General features: G+C 39.0%; 1 pseudogene; it reads right to left on the bottom strand.

Moving 5' to 3' along the window:
• Positions 1 to 456: 456 nt before the first annotated feature.
• On the bottom strand, positions 457 to 1,091 carry LOC125997611 (glycerol-3-phosphate acyltransferase 1, mitochondrial-like; annotated as a pseudogene).
• Positions 1,092 to 11,275: the final 10,184 nt, after the last annotated feature.

The following is an 11,275-nucleotide window of genomic DNA, read 5'->3' as shown; positions in this document are numbered from 1 at the left end:
TTTAGTAATAAGTATTTGTGCAGTGGTTGTTGATCATTCAGGCTCCAGAACAGAACCACTGACACATTGTAGATAAATATGGCACTGAGGATAGGCTTCAAGCAAAGACCCAAAGCTGTAAGAAAGTCATAGAACTGTCAGTGTTCCTTGGACTGGCTCACTTTCAGAGAGCAATTTTGCTGATCCACAAAGTTATTTCTTCAACTACTCATCACTTCATTAATACAAAGGTTTGGGAAGTTTCTGGTCCCACTGAGGCTCAGCAAGACCAATACTAATATCTTCCACTCATCTTGCCTCACAACCTTACAAAAGCTATCTAGGGTAAACCTGCCTACTGTTTTATGGCCAATTTATTCAAATGTCTGGCAGAGGACAGACATCTGTATATCGTGACTCCATTCAAGAGCAGACAGCACAGCTGGGTGACTTTCCACACCAGCTGTTCCTGACTGATCAAGTGAGGGGTGTCTTTGGGGGAGTCCTCCTAAGCCCCTTTTTGTTCAGAGACATGTAAAGTCTGCAGGCTATGATGGCCTTTGTGATAAATACAGGGAATACCCATTACAGTAGCAGTTAGGTTCAAAGACTGACCACACAGTTGTGCTGGGAGTAATAAAAACTTCATTCCTGTTGGTGCTGATGATTGTGATGCAAATTTCCGGCAGCTATATGGCATGCATATCCGCATCTTCTAAATGTCCGAAGACACCCTCCCCTAACACCCCAAGTCAGAATGATGAACCAGACGTTTCTCCTTCTTCAAAAAAGAAGTCTCCTTCCAAAGTGGAGAAATTAATTTCCCTGTTTGTGTCTGTAAAGGAGCAAGCTTGTCGTACTGTATATCAACATAATTGCACAGGAATGACAATGCAGTGGCGAGAATATGTTCTACCAGATATGTAATCTGTCTTCTTTGGAAAGATTCATCTGTTCCATTTCAGGACTCACTTGATGGGTCCGTACCTGCATCGTTGGGTTTTGAAGAAGGTAATAATGATACTTGCACCCAGAGAAAATGGAACAGAGATGGGGCTTTTGGCTCTGTTGTCTGAATATTCCCTTAAGGAAAATGGTTGTGTAAAAATCATTGATACAATCAGATCTTTTATTCATAGAATTTAAATAATATTTCTAGTTAGACTTCAGAATTCTCCTAAGGGTTTCATAGTTCTTACAATTGTGTGTTCTTGAATAAAAAGGACCATTGGAGATTCTGACAGCTAATATCAAGATGTAAGAGATTATATTGGTGGTAAACAAAGCTATCTAGCACTCTTAATAGGAGTTCACCTTTTGTAGAAAAAGCTTTCCCATTTCTAGAGCATTAACCTAAGAAAATTTCTAAGGCTAGGGACAGGAATGATATTACAGTGGGCAGGGCACTTATCTTGCATGCAACCTACTTGGGTTTGATCCCTAGCATACCACAAGGTCCCCTGGGGACTTCCAGGTGTTATCCCTCAACACAGAACCAGAGCAGAACCACAGAACGCAGAACCAGTAGTGTTCTGAGCACTTCTATATGTGGTTCAAAAACAAACAAAAAAAATATTTCCATGAACTGCTGGTATTGATGCAGTTCAACTCTATTCCCTGGGAACACAGTTAAGTTACATAGAAGGCATCTTTCTATGCATCGGACATTTCTTCTAGCCTTCATTGTGGTAAAAACTCAGACAACAGTTGTGCTCAATCAACTGGTCGAAATATAAGTAGCCATTTTATTCTAGTGGCAGTTTTGACCATCTGTGTATATAAATGCTCCAAAAAATGATGGGGAGTAGTTTTAGCAGCTCCCAGTCAGATGATCATGGACATGAGATCATGGCAACCATTTCTTGAAGGATCCTTTTGGTTTTCTTCTTTACTTTATTGATGATTTTTTTGTGCTGCTGAGCAGAACCATCAGGGTTTAATTTAGCAGCCTCTTCCACAATTGCCTCTTCTACAGCATTGCTATTCTATACATTTTTAGTCTCTTTAGTTACAAACATGCCTTTATGGACAGCTTTCTCTTGAATGAAAAGCACAGAAGAAAGGTGCTTTGCAAGCAATTGTTGATGGCTTGGCTGTGAATTTCATTGACCTAAATAACATCCTGCAAACTCAAAGATGGAATACTGGGGTCGAGAAATGATCATAAATCTGGGGAGTACAAGAATAATAACATCTCCAGACAAATGGCCTTTTCATGACAGGTTCTAACTTTTGTATTAGCTATCTCTGATATGCCATAGCATTTTGATTTTTGCCTCTCTGATAATGTTTAAAATGCGAATAGAGTGGAGTAAAAATGAAGAGCCAAATGTGCAGTCAATATTCCGCTGAATTTGGTCTTATGTATCTTTATGGGTGTGGGTTCATAAAATAAAACTTTCAGGGCCCGGAGAGATAGCACAGCGGCATTTGCCTTGCAAGCAGCCGATCCAGGACCAAAGGTGGTTGGTTCGAATCCCGGTGTCCCATATGGTCCCCCGTGCCTGCCAGAAGCTATTTCTGAGCAGACAGCCAGGAGTAACCCCTGAGCACTGCCAGGTGTGGCCCAAAAACAAAAACAAAACAAAAAAATCAACAAAACTTTCAATCCTTTAACTTTTGCTGTAATCTTTTTTAATATCTTAGTACCCTATGTATACTTTTGCAGTGTTTTATTGTGTTTTGTTTTGGGGCCACACCCAATGATGCTCAGGGGTTACTCCTGGCCATGTGCTCAGAAATTTCTCTTGGCTTGGGGGACCATATGGAATGCCGGAGGATCGAACTGGGGTCCGTCCTAGGCTAGCACTGACAAGGCAGATGCCTTACTGCTCCACACCACTGCTCTGGCCCCTGCAGTGTTAAGATAATTGTTATTTAGGTTAAAAAGTATTAGCTAAGAGTCAGAGAATTAGGGCTTAAGACATTTGTTTTGCATGTAGACTTCCCTAGTTCGATCCCTGGCACTACATATGATTTCCCCCAAGCCCTAACAGGAGTGATCCCTGAGCACAGAGCCAGAAATAAGTATTGAACACTACTACCAGATGTGTCCTCCCCACCCACCCCCCTCCAAAAAGAAGCAAGGTTTGATGATGGTGAGAAGATTTAGAAGTTGAGCTGATGTTGTATTTCTAGATGTTCACATACAATATAGCCCACAAAGAAACAATACCTAAGCCAACATCAAATGGAGGTAAGGTGAGGAGCCACGCAGCTGTCTGAAGGTGATCCTCTTGGGCACAGGAAAGGCTGAGGTAGAGCATGCCTGGTATGTTGAAAGAATTCTAAGATTTGCGCTGGTGGAGTCAAGTGAATGGTGGCCAGTAAGAAATGAATCAGGTCCAACGATATGGCTCAAAGGGGTACAGCAAGCACATCACCAGTATCACATACCTCTTGGCCTCCAAACATCACCAGGTGTAGCTCCAGTGGCCTCTAGCATTGTTGAACTCAAACACTGTGGTGAAGGGCCAGAATACTGAACAACCAGGATGTACTGCTGCATTGCTGAAAGTGTAAATCCCTTCCTTTCCCACTAAGTGGGACCCCTATCTCTGAAAAAGAAACTAATGAGATCAGATAATAACTAGATGATGGTCAGTCTATACGAACAAGGGTTTTTATTCTGTGTCAAATGGGGATACAATGCACGGAGCACGAAGTAGAAAAGATTTCTCTGCACTAGCTACATTTTAGCCAGTTCTGATTGCCATATCAAAATACCAAAAACTGAGAACCTAAACAACAGGAATTAATTTTTTCATGGATCTAGAGACTGGAAGTCAGTTATTAGTAAGGTCCTCTATAATTCTTCTTGGCTAATAACTGTCTTCCTCCTGGGGAAGGGGTCAGAAGGTGTGGGAGATCTCTCTTCTCAAGAGGCCACCATCTTATTGAATTAGATCACCCTTATGGCATCATTTAACCTTAATTATCTCCTTATAAGTCTTATTTTCAGATACAGTCACATTGGAGGTTAGGGCTTTAACATCTGAATTTCAGAGGGATATGGACACAATTTAGATCCAATTCATTAGCAGCTTGCAAATTGAATTTTTAAATCTCTTAATATTCTCAAACAGACCAAGATTAAAAATGTAAACTTGGAAATGAATTCTGTATTGTTTGTGTTAAGGATTCTCTGTTCCAAAGTTTGGCTGTTGATACAGTCTCTTTAATCTCTTTGCGCATTCCATCTATGGAATGGAATGAAGAGATAGATGGAATGAGATGGAATAAAGAGGTGAGAAAGAGAGAGAGAGCATAATAAGATTAAGAGCATGAGAGCATACAGGGGGCCCAATTTGGATCCCTACCACTGTAAGATTCTTTAAGCTTTACTGGGAATGGCCCCCAGTATGAAACAGAAGTAAGCCCTGAATAACTTCCAGTGTGCCCCCCAAAGTAAACCAAAGAAGCATAAAATAAATGAATGAACAGTTGTTATAGATTTAAATGTACTAAGATTAACTTGAAATTCTAAGCACAGAAACATCTCATCAAAACCCACCCATACTATTTAGGATGCTGTCCTAGAGTCATATCTCACACCTTACACAAAAGTCAATTTAAAGTAAATCAAAGGCCTTGAAATCAGACCTGAATCCATAAAGTACACTGAGGAAAACATAGGCAGAACACTTCAAGACCTAGCACGCAAAAGATTCTTCAACAATATGCAATAGTAAGGGCTATAGAATAAAATCTGAATAAATGGGACTGCATCAATCTAAAAAGTTTCTGTATGGCAAAAGAAACACAGGCTAGGGCTTTAGTGATAATACAGCTAGTAGAGCATTTGCCTTGCATGTGGCTGACCCAGGACAGATGCAGGTTTGGTCCCTGGCATTCCATATGGTCCCCTGAGCCTGTCATGAGTGATTTCTGAGCACAGAGCCCAAAAATAAAAAACAAAACAAAACAAAAAAACAGGCTAAAACTAAAAGACCACTGACTGAGTAAAAGAAAATATTCTTACTCAACTCATCAGATAAAAAGTTGATATCTAGAATATACAAAGTACCTACAAAGGTTAACCCTGCAAAGTCTAAAAATGCCCCATGGGACTAAAAGATGAATAGAAATCTCTCTGAGATTTCATGGCCAACAGGCACATGAAAAAATACTTATCATCACTTACCATTAGGGAAATATAAATCAAGTTAACAATGAGATATCATCTTACACCAGTGAAGATGGCACATATCAAAATATTGGGAACAATTTGTGTTGGTGGGCAGGTGGGTGAAAAGGAACTCTCATCAACTTCTGGTAGAAATGCTGCCTGGTCCAACTCTTATGAAAAACAGCATGGAGAATTCTCAGTAAACTCAGGATCTAACTGCCATATAATACAGCAATCCTGCTTTGGGATATCTATCCCCAGAACAAAAAAACCACTCATCCAGAAAAATGTATGCACACCATTATTTATTGCAGCACTCAGTACAATAGCTAAACATTGGACTCAACCTAGATATCCAACAGATGAGTGAATCATGAAGATTGGTACATATACACAATGAAATACTACATAGTTGTAAGGAATCATGCAATTAGCTGCAACATGGATGAACTGGAAGATATTAAAGATATTATATTAAATGAAGTAAGCCAGAAGAAGTATAAATACAAGATGACATCACTTAGATGTGGTATTTAGAATAACTGCATGAAGGAAAGGAATGCAATGTTTTAAATGGGGGTTGTTGAAAGCACTCTAGGTCCGTGAAATATAATTAGGAAAGAAATTGAGTGTGGGAGGAGAAAGATACACATGAAATGACAGAGGACAGGAGCTAAAGTGTTTCAGGTGCATTGGAAGTGTTAAGAAAGGACAGAACTGGGGGCCGGAGAGATAGCATGGAGGTAAGGCGTTTGCCTTTCATGCAGGAGGTCATTGGTTTGAATCCCGGCGCCCCATATGGTCCCCCGTGCCTGCCAGGAGCAATTTCTGAGCCTGGAGCCAGGAATAACCCCTGAGCACTGCCGGGTGTGACCCAAAAACAAAAAAAAAAAAAAAAAAAAAAAAAAAAAAAAAAAGAAAGGACAGAACTAAATATCTAAGCCAGAGTCAACAACAATAAAAATCATGAGACCCAAACTTTAACAACCAAACTTAAATATAGGCCTGTTATGAATGTGGGCTGGGGATGGGGGCGGGTGGTAAGGATGAACCCTGGAATATTGATGGAGGAAGGCTGACATCAGTGGTGGGACTATATGTCTGAAATCCAACTATGCATAGCTTTGTAAATCATAATGGTTTCAATAAAAAATTAAAATCATTGTCTATTTATAGACAAACTGGCAGGGTTTCTCCTCTCCCATCCAATCCAACAAGATAACTCCCTTCTTTGAAATGAAGAAAAAGAGACTTTATTTGGAGATTTTTGTTAAGCTTAAGGCCTAAGATAGGGTATGTTTCCAATCATTTTTACTGTGAAATTTGGGAGTATGCACTTGGAAACACTTAGCCTAATCTTAGCCAAGTAAATGAGAATTTTCCTTCTGTTGAATAAAAGGAACTTGGAGTTGGGCTTTGTGCTGGAAATCTGCTAAAGGCGCTGCTCATTTTCTTCCTGTCTGCCATGAAGAAATTAAAGTCTAGGATCTGAAGTTTTTTCTAGCTAGTCAAAGAATTTAATTCACTGGCTGAGCTCTTGTAATTCAAAGTTTGTGAGTTCTTTTATAAGTTAGAAAGTAAATTCTTCTTTTTGGGGGGGCCTCCTAAACAGTGCAATCAGGCCTGAGGTTACTCTTGGAGATACTCAGCCCCCCTGGGTGGTAAGTTTGCTTGGGACCACTCAACTGGAATAAAGTTTAATAATACTTTAATCTGTTTGCCAATAAGACCCCCAAACTGGCCAGCCAGGGCCATCCCCTTAAGGAGATGAGCCCCGCTCAAGTTTATGAGGCAGATTATATAAGGAAAGGATATAGGGAGGTTCCAGCTTTCTGATAATCTCTAAAATGATTGTCTATTGTTTAGGGGTGCCTTCCTACTGCTCCCTTGTCCTTCCCTGCTGGCTACCTGGTATGGTTCTTACAAAATGACATCTCTCCCTACTCAGAAGTCTGCTATGTGGCCTTTACAAAATGGTGTCCCTCCTTGTTCAGAATTCAGGTCCCAATAGGTTCAATGCTAAAGTCTAGCATTGTCATTCTGTTAGGGCTCAGTGGTGCTGAAGGAGGGGGAGCAATATGGCGCTGAGGTCTTGCACATAAAAACATGAACTCCCTGTCCCCAAATACCATTTCTTGTAATAATCAATCTGTAGATTAAAATAACAATAAATGTTTTTTCACAAACATTTAATTTGTGAACATAAGGTTAGATAGTTTGAAATAGATGCTACTTTCCTAAAAAATTAAAATCAAAACTAAAATTAACATTCAATCTCTCTAGATGCTCTTCTCAAGAAATATAATAAAAGGATGAACCTGTATAAATTTAAACTTAATTAAGAATTTCCCCCACTTTTTATTTTGTAACTTCCTCCTTATCTGACTGTGAAGGGACATTGCAACTAAGCAATTATTCTATAAAGCTTCTTATGAAATACAGCTGTAACATATTCTTTAACTAGGATTATACTAGAAAATTAAAACTATAATTTCTGATTTCTTCAATGCATGCAACACATTTTCAAATACATTGTTTTTACCCTGGTCCAAGCCGCTAGCATCTCTCACAGGACTCCTATACTAGGTCTCTATCCAGCTTCTGGTCTTCTATTAGTTCTCCACTACCGCCAACCTCAACTGTGCTCAATCCTTCTCAGTCTCAAGGGCTAAAAGAGAAATTAGATTCGACATTTTTTTTAAGTTTCCACTGTACTTTGAATGAAAGTAGAATTCCTTTCCATGGCTTAAAAAAACTCCATGTACTGGGGCTTTCAACCTCTGATGGTCTTCATGATTGCTGGGAAAACTCAGATCATGGATTCCTCCTTTCTTGTTCTTCTGCTTTTTTGGGTTACACTCAATAGTTTTCAGAACTTACTCTTGGCTCTGCACTCAGGGATCATTGCTGGCAGGCTCATGGGACCTTAGGCAGTGCCAGGGATCAAATTCGGATCAATCACATGCAAGGCAAGTGCCCTACCTATTACATTCATTATCTCTCTGTTCCCCTGTTTTCTTGTCATTGAGTTTCAGCAAACTGTCTCCTTCTCAATGAGACTGCTAATTCCTCTATATTAAGTCATCTGTGTCTCTCTTAATACCCCATCACCTCATCTTATTTCAGGTTCTATTTAAATTATTGCCTTATTACCACTAGAAATGATCTTAATTACTCATTGTTCTGGGGGACCACCCCAGGTGGTACTCAGGGCTTAATCCTGATTATGCTTAGAAATCATTCCTGGCAGGATTTGGGGGACCATATGGGCTCTGGGGATTGAACCCAAGTCAGTGTGGCATGTCGTTCTCTGGTGACTTTACTGTCGATCATGATCAAATAAACCATCCCAAACTATGGAATAGTTTAAGCTGAATAAGTTTGGGAAAATGGCAGAAAAGGGGAATTGCCTCAGAACTGCATTTGCCCTGTTCTACCAAAGCTCAAGTTCCCACAAGAGGGCTGTTCTTCCATGCCCTGGGAAAGGAGCAGTTTTATCTCCAAGATAAAGAGCACCAAAGAACACCAACTTCTCTCCCTTACCTCAAATTATTTTCCTATTACATCTCTCCAAGACTTTCACTTCTCTTCATCAGTAGTGAAAAAGCACCATTTTTTCAGATCTTCATAAAACTTAAGTAAAACAAAATAGTGTCACATAAAACTTTCAGTAAGGAAATTGGCATGCTTTTCTCCTATTGTTTTGTCATTGATTTTTATACCTGGCTAGGGACCCCTAAAAGGAATAAGATAAGCATTTTACCCCCTTATCCCATGAAAGGTTTGTTTATCATTGTAAATTGGCACTTAAATCAATATCTATTCACAATGGGTATTCTATTGTTTGATTGAATGCATACATGAATGAATGTACGCTTACTAAAGAGACTGTGTCCAGCTCAGTGGATGATACCTGGGAATCAGGAGGGGACCCTGCACCCTGTCCTCACACATCATAAGGTGTACTAAGAAAGAAAACACATAGAAATAACATGCTATTGGCAGAAATAACATTCAACTCTAGGAAATTGAGATTGGCTTTAACTAGGAGGTTGCATTGACACTAAAAGATGAAAGATGGGTATTTGGGTATTTGGGGTTTTAGTCAAAGGTCTCTTTGTCCTGTTTTGTTAGACAAACGACATCTGAGTGTTTAACCAAACCCCCTTTCCAAGCAGGTCAGACCTGCACTTGGTTTTCAATGTTTCTATTGTTCTGTGAATTGGGGTTGGCTTCATTTGGTCATTTGCAGGTAAATACACCTCTGAGGGGAAAAAAAATGAACTTTTATTCATGAAACATAGTAATGCAGATTCTAGACAATAAATTAGTTGTTTAAGTGAAGCAAAAAATCAAGTTATTGCTTTTGTAATTGAGAATATTTTAGCATTAGCATACAAATTAGTCCATATACCTAGGCAAACAAAATGCTAATAAAATGTAAAGATACAATAGAACATTAATACTGGATTTGGTTAAGCTATTAATGTCAGACAACATTACACACATCATTTCCATGATATAGTTCATTATGAACATTTTCTAAATCAGTGAAAGATTTTATAGATCCGAATTTTTAAAAAGTTAAGGTGGTTTTATTATAATGACAACTTAGAATAAAAACTAGATAAAATTTAGGATTTTGCATGGAGAGCAATTATTTGTTTTACCTATCCACTCAGTTTCTTGTTACTCTCTGCCTTCTTAAAACTTGAAAATAATGTCTTCTAAGTCATAATAACTTAACTACATTTTCTAGATTAGGTTTCTAGAAATGAAATTAGTAAGAATATAAAAATAATGGGTGCCAGAGATAGTACAGAGGATACTTAACCTTGTATGCAGTGGATCAATGGTGCCCTGAAAACAGAGCCAGAAATAAATGCTAAGCAGACTCAAGTGTGGCCCTCAAGCCTATATAAATAAACATAAATAAGTAAAGGGGTCAAAGAGGTAGTGCAGTGATTACAGCACTTGCCTTGCCTACAGCTGACCTGGATTAGACACCTGGCACTACTAAGAGTGATCCCTGAAAGTGTAAAAGCAGGGGCAAGCCCCCCTTAAACATATTTTGTGTGAACACCTTTGGGAGATTTGGGGTAAGATCCCCCATATCAAAATATAGAAAAATGAAAATAAATTAAATATTAACCCTCTTCCCTGCATCTATCTTTGCTCTGACATAGACTCCTTGTGAATGATGCCCTACAGTTGTTCAATCTACAAATGACCACTATCTGCAGTACCTTGGACTGTCTAATGGACTAAATAAGCCTAAAATTTTCAGAAACCTTCAAACATATACTTGGCATCCTGAAGTTTTCCACTTGAGGAGTTTAATTTTCATTGGGAACACATGACACGGTATTATGAGAGGAAAGTTTACTTCCTACTTTACCTCTTACCCTCCCCCAAATATAGTAGAAGAAAATCAGTGCTGTATGTTTGCTCAATACATTGGATTACTGAGGCTGAAGAGATGGCTCAAAGAACTGAAACACATACTTTGCACATGGGATCTGTGTTTGATCCCAGCCTCAAAAATAACCTCCTCACAAAAATAAACGAACAAACAAACAAACAAAAAACCCCAGAGACACAGGGTTGTTTACATAAAAGCCAATTTCTTCTTTTTCATGTGTACTAAGAAATTCCCACTAAATTTTATTGATATTTTGCAGCCACTTAATTTGTAAGATTTGTAAGGAAACCCAGTGATTCCCTTCAAGCACCAGAGAATAAAACTTGATACGTTTCATCACCTTTCATATCACTGGTAAAGGACATTTGGTTGATGAACTGCAGGGGAAGGGCCTTAGCACAAAGGCTTTCTTGATCTACAAAGAGAAAATGAAGAAAGGAGACACCCTCTACCCTTGATTCAATCTTTGAACATTATTGAAATGTTATGTTAGTTGGTACCAAGTTTTTGGATCTAACTCATGTGGGATGAAAATCAAAACCTATCTCTCACCCCAGATTAGATGGTAGAAGGAGTCCAAAGAAGGGTTGGAGAGGACTGGACAGCACATGGAGTAACACATTTGCTTTGTATAAATTGACCCAGGAACTTTCCAGTTTCCTTAAGAATCTGCTGGGAACAACACTTAACCATGAGCACAGAGTCAAGTATGGCCCATAACTCCCCTCCCTTGCCACAAAACAAAA

This window comes from Suncus etruscus, chromosome 19, assembly GCF_024139225.1.
Source record: "Suncus etruscus isolate mSunEtr1 chromosome 19, mSunEtr1.pri.cur, whole genome shotgun sequence".
NCBI classification, from domain to species: domain Eukaryota; kingdom Metazoa; phylum Chordata; class Mammalia; order Eulipotyphla; family Soricidae; genus Suncus; species Suncus etruscus.
This window is presented reverse-complemented; position numbering and strand designations above follow the sequence as displayed.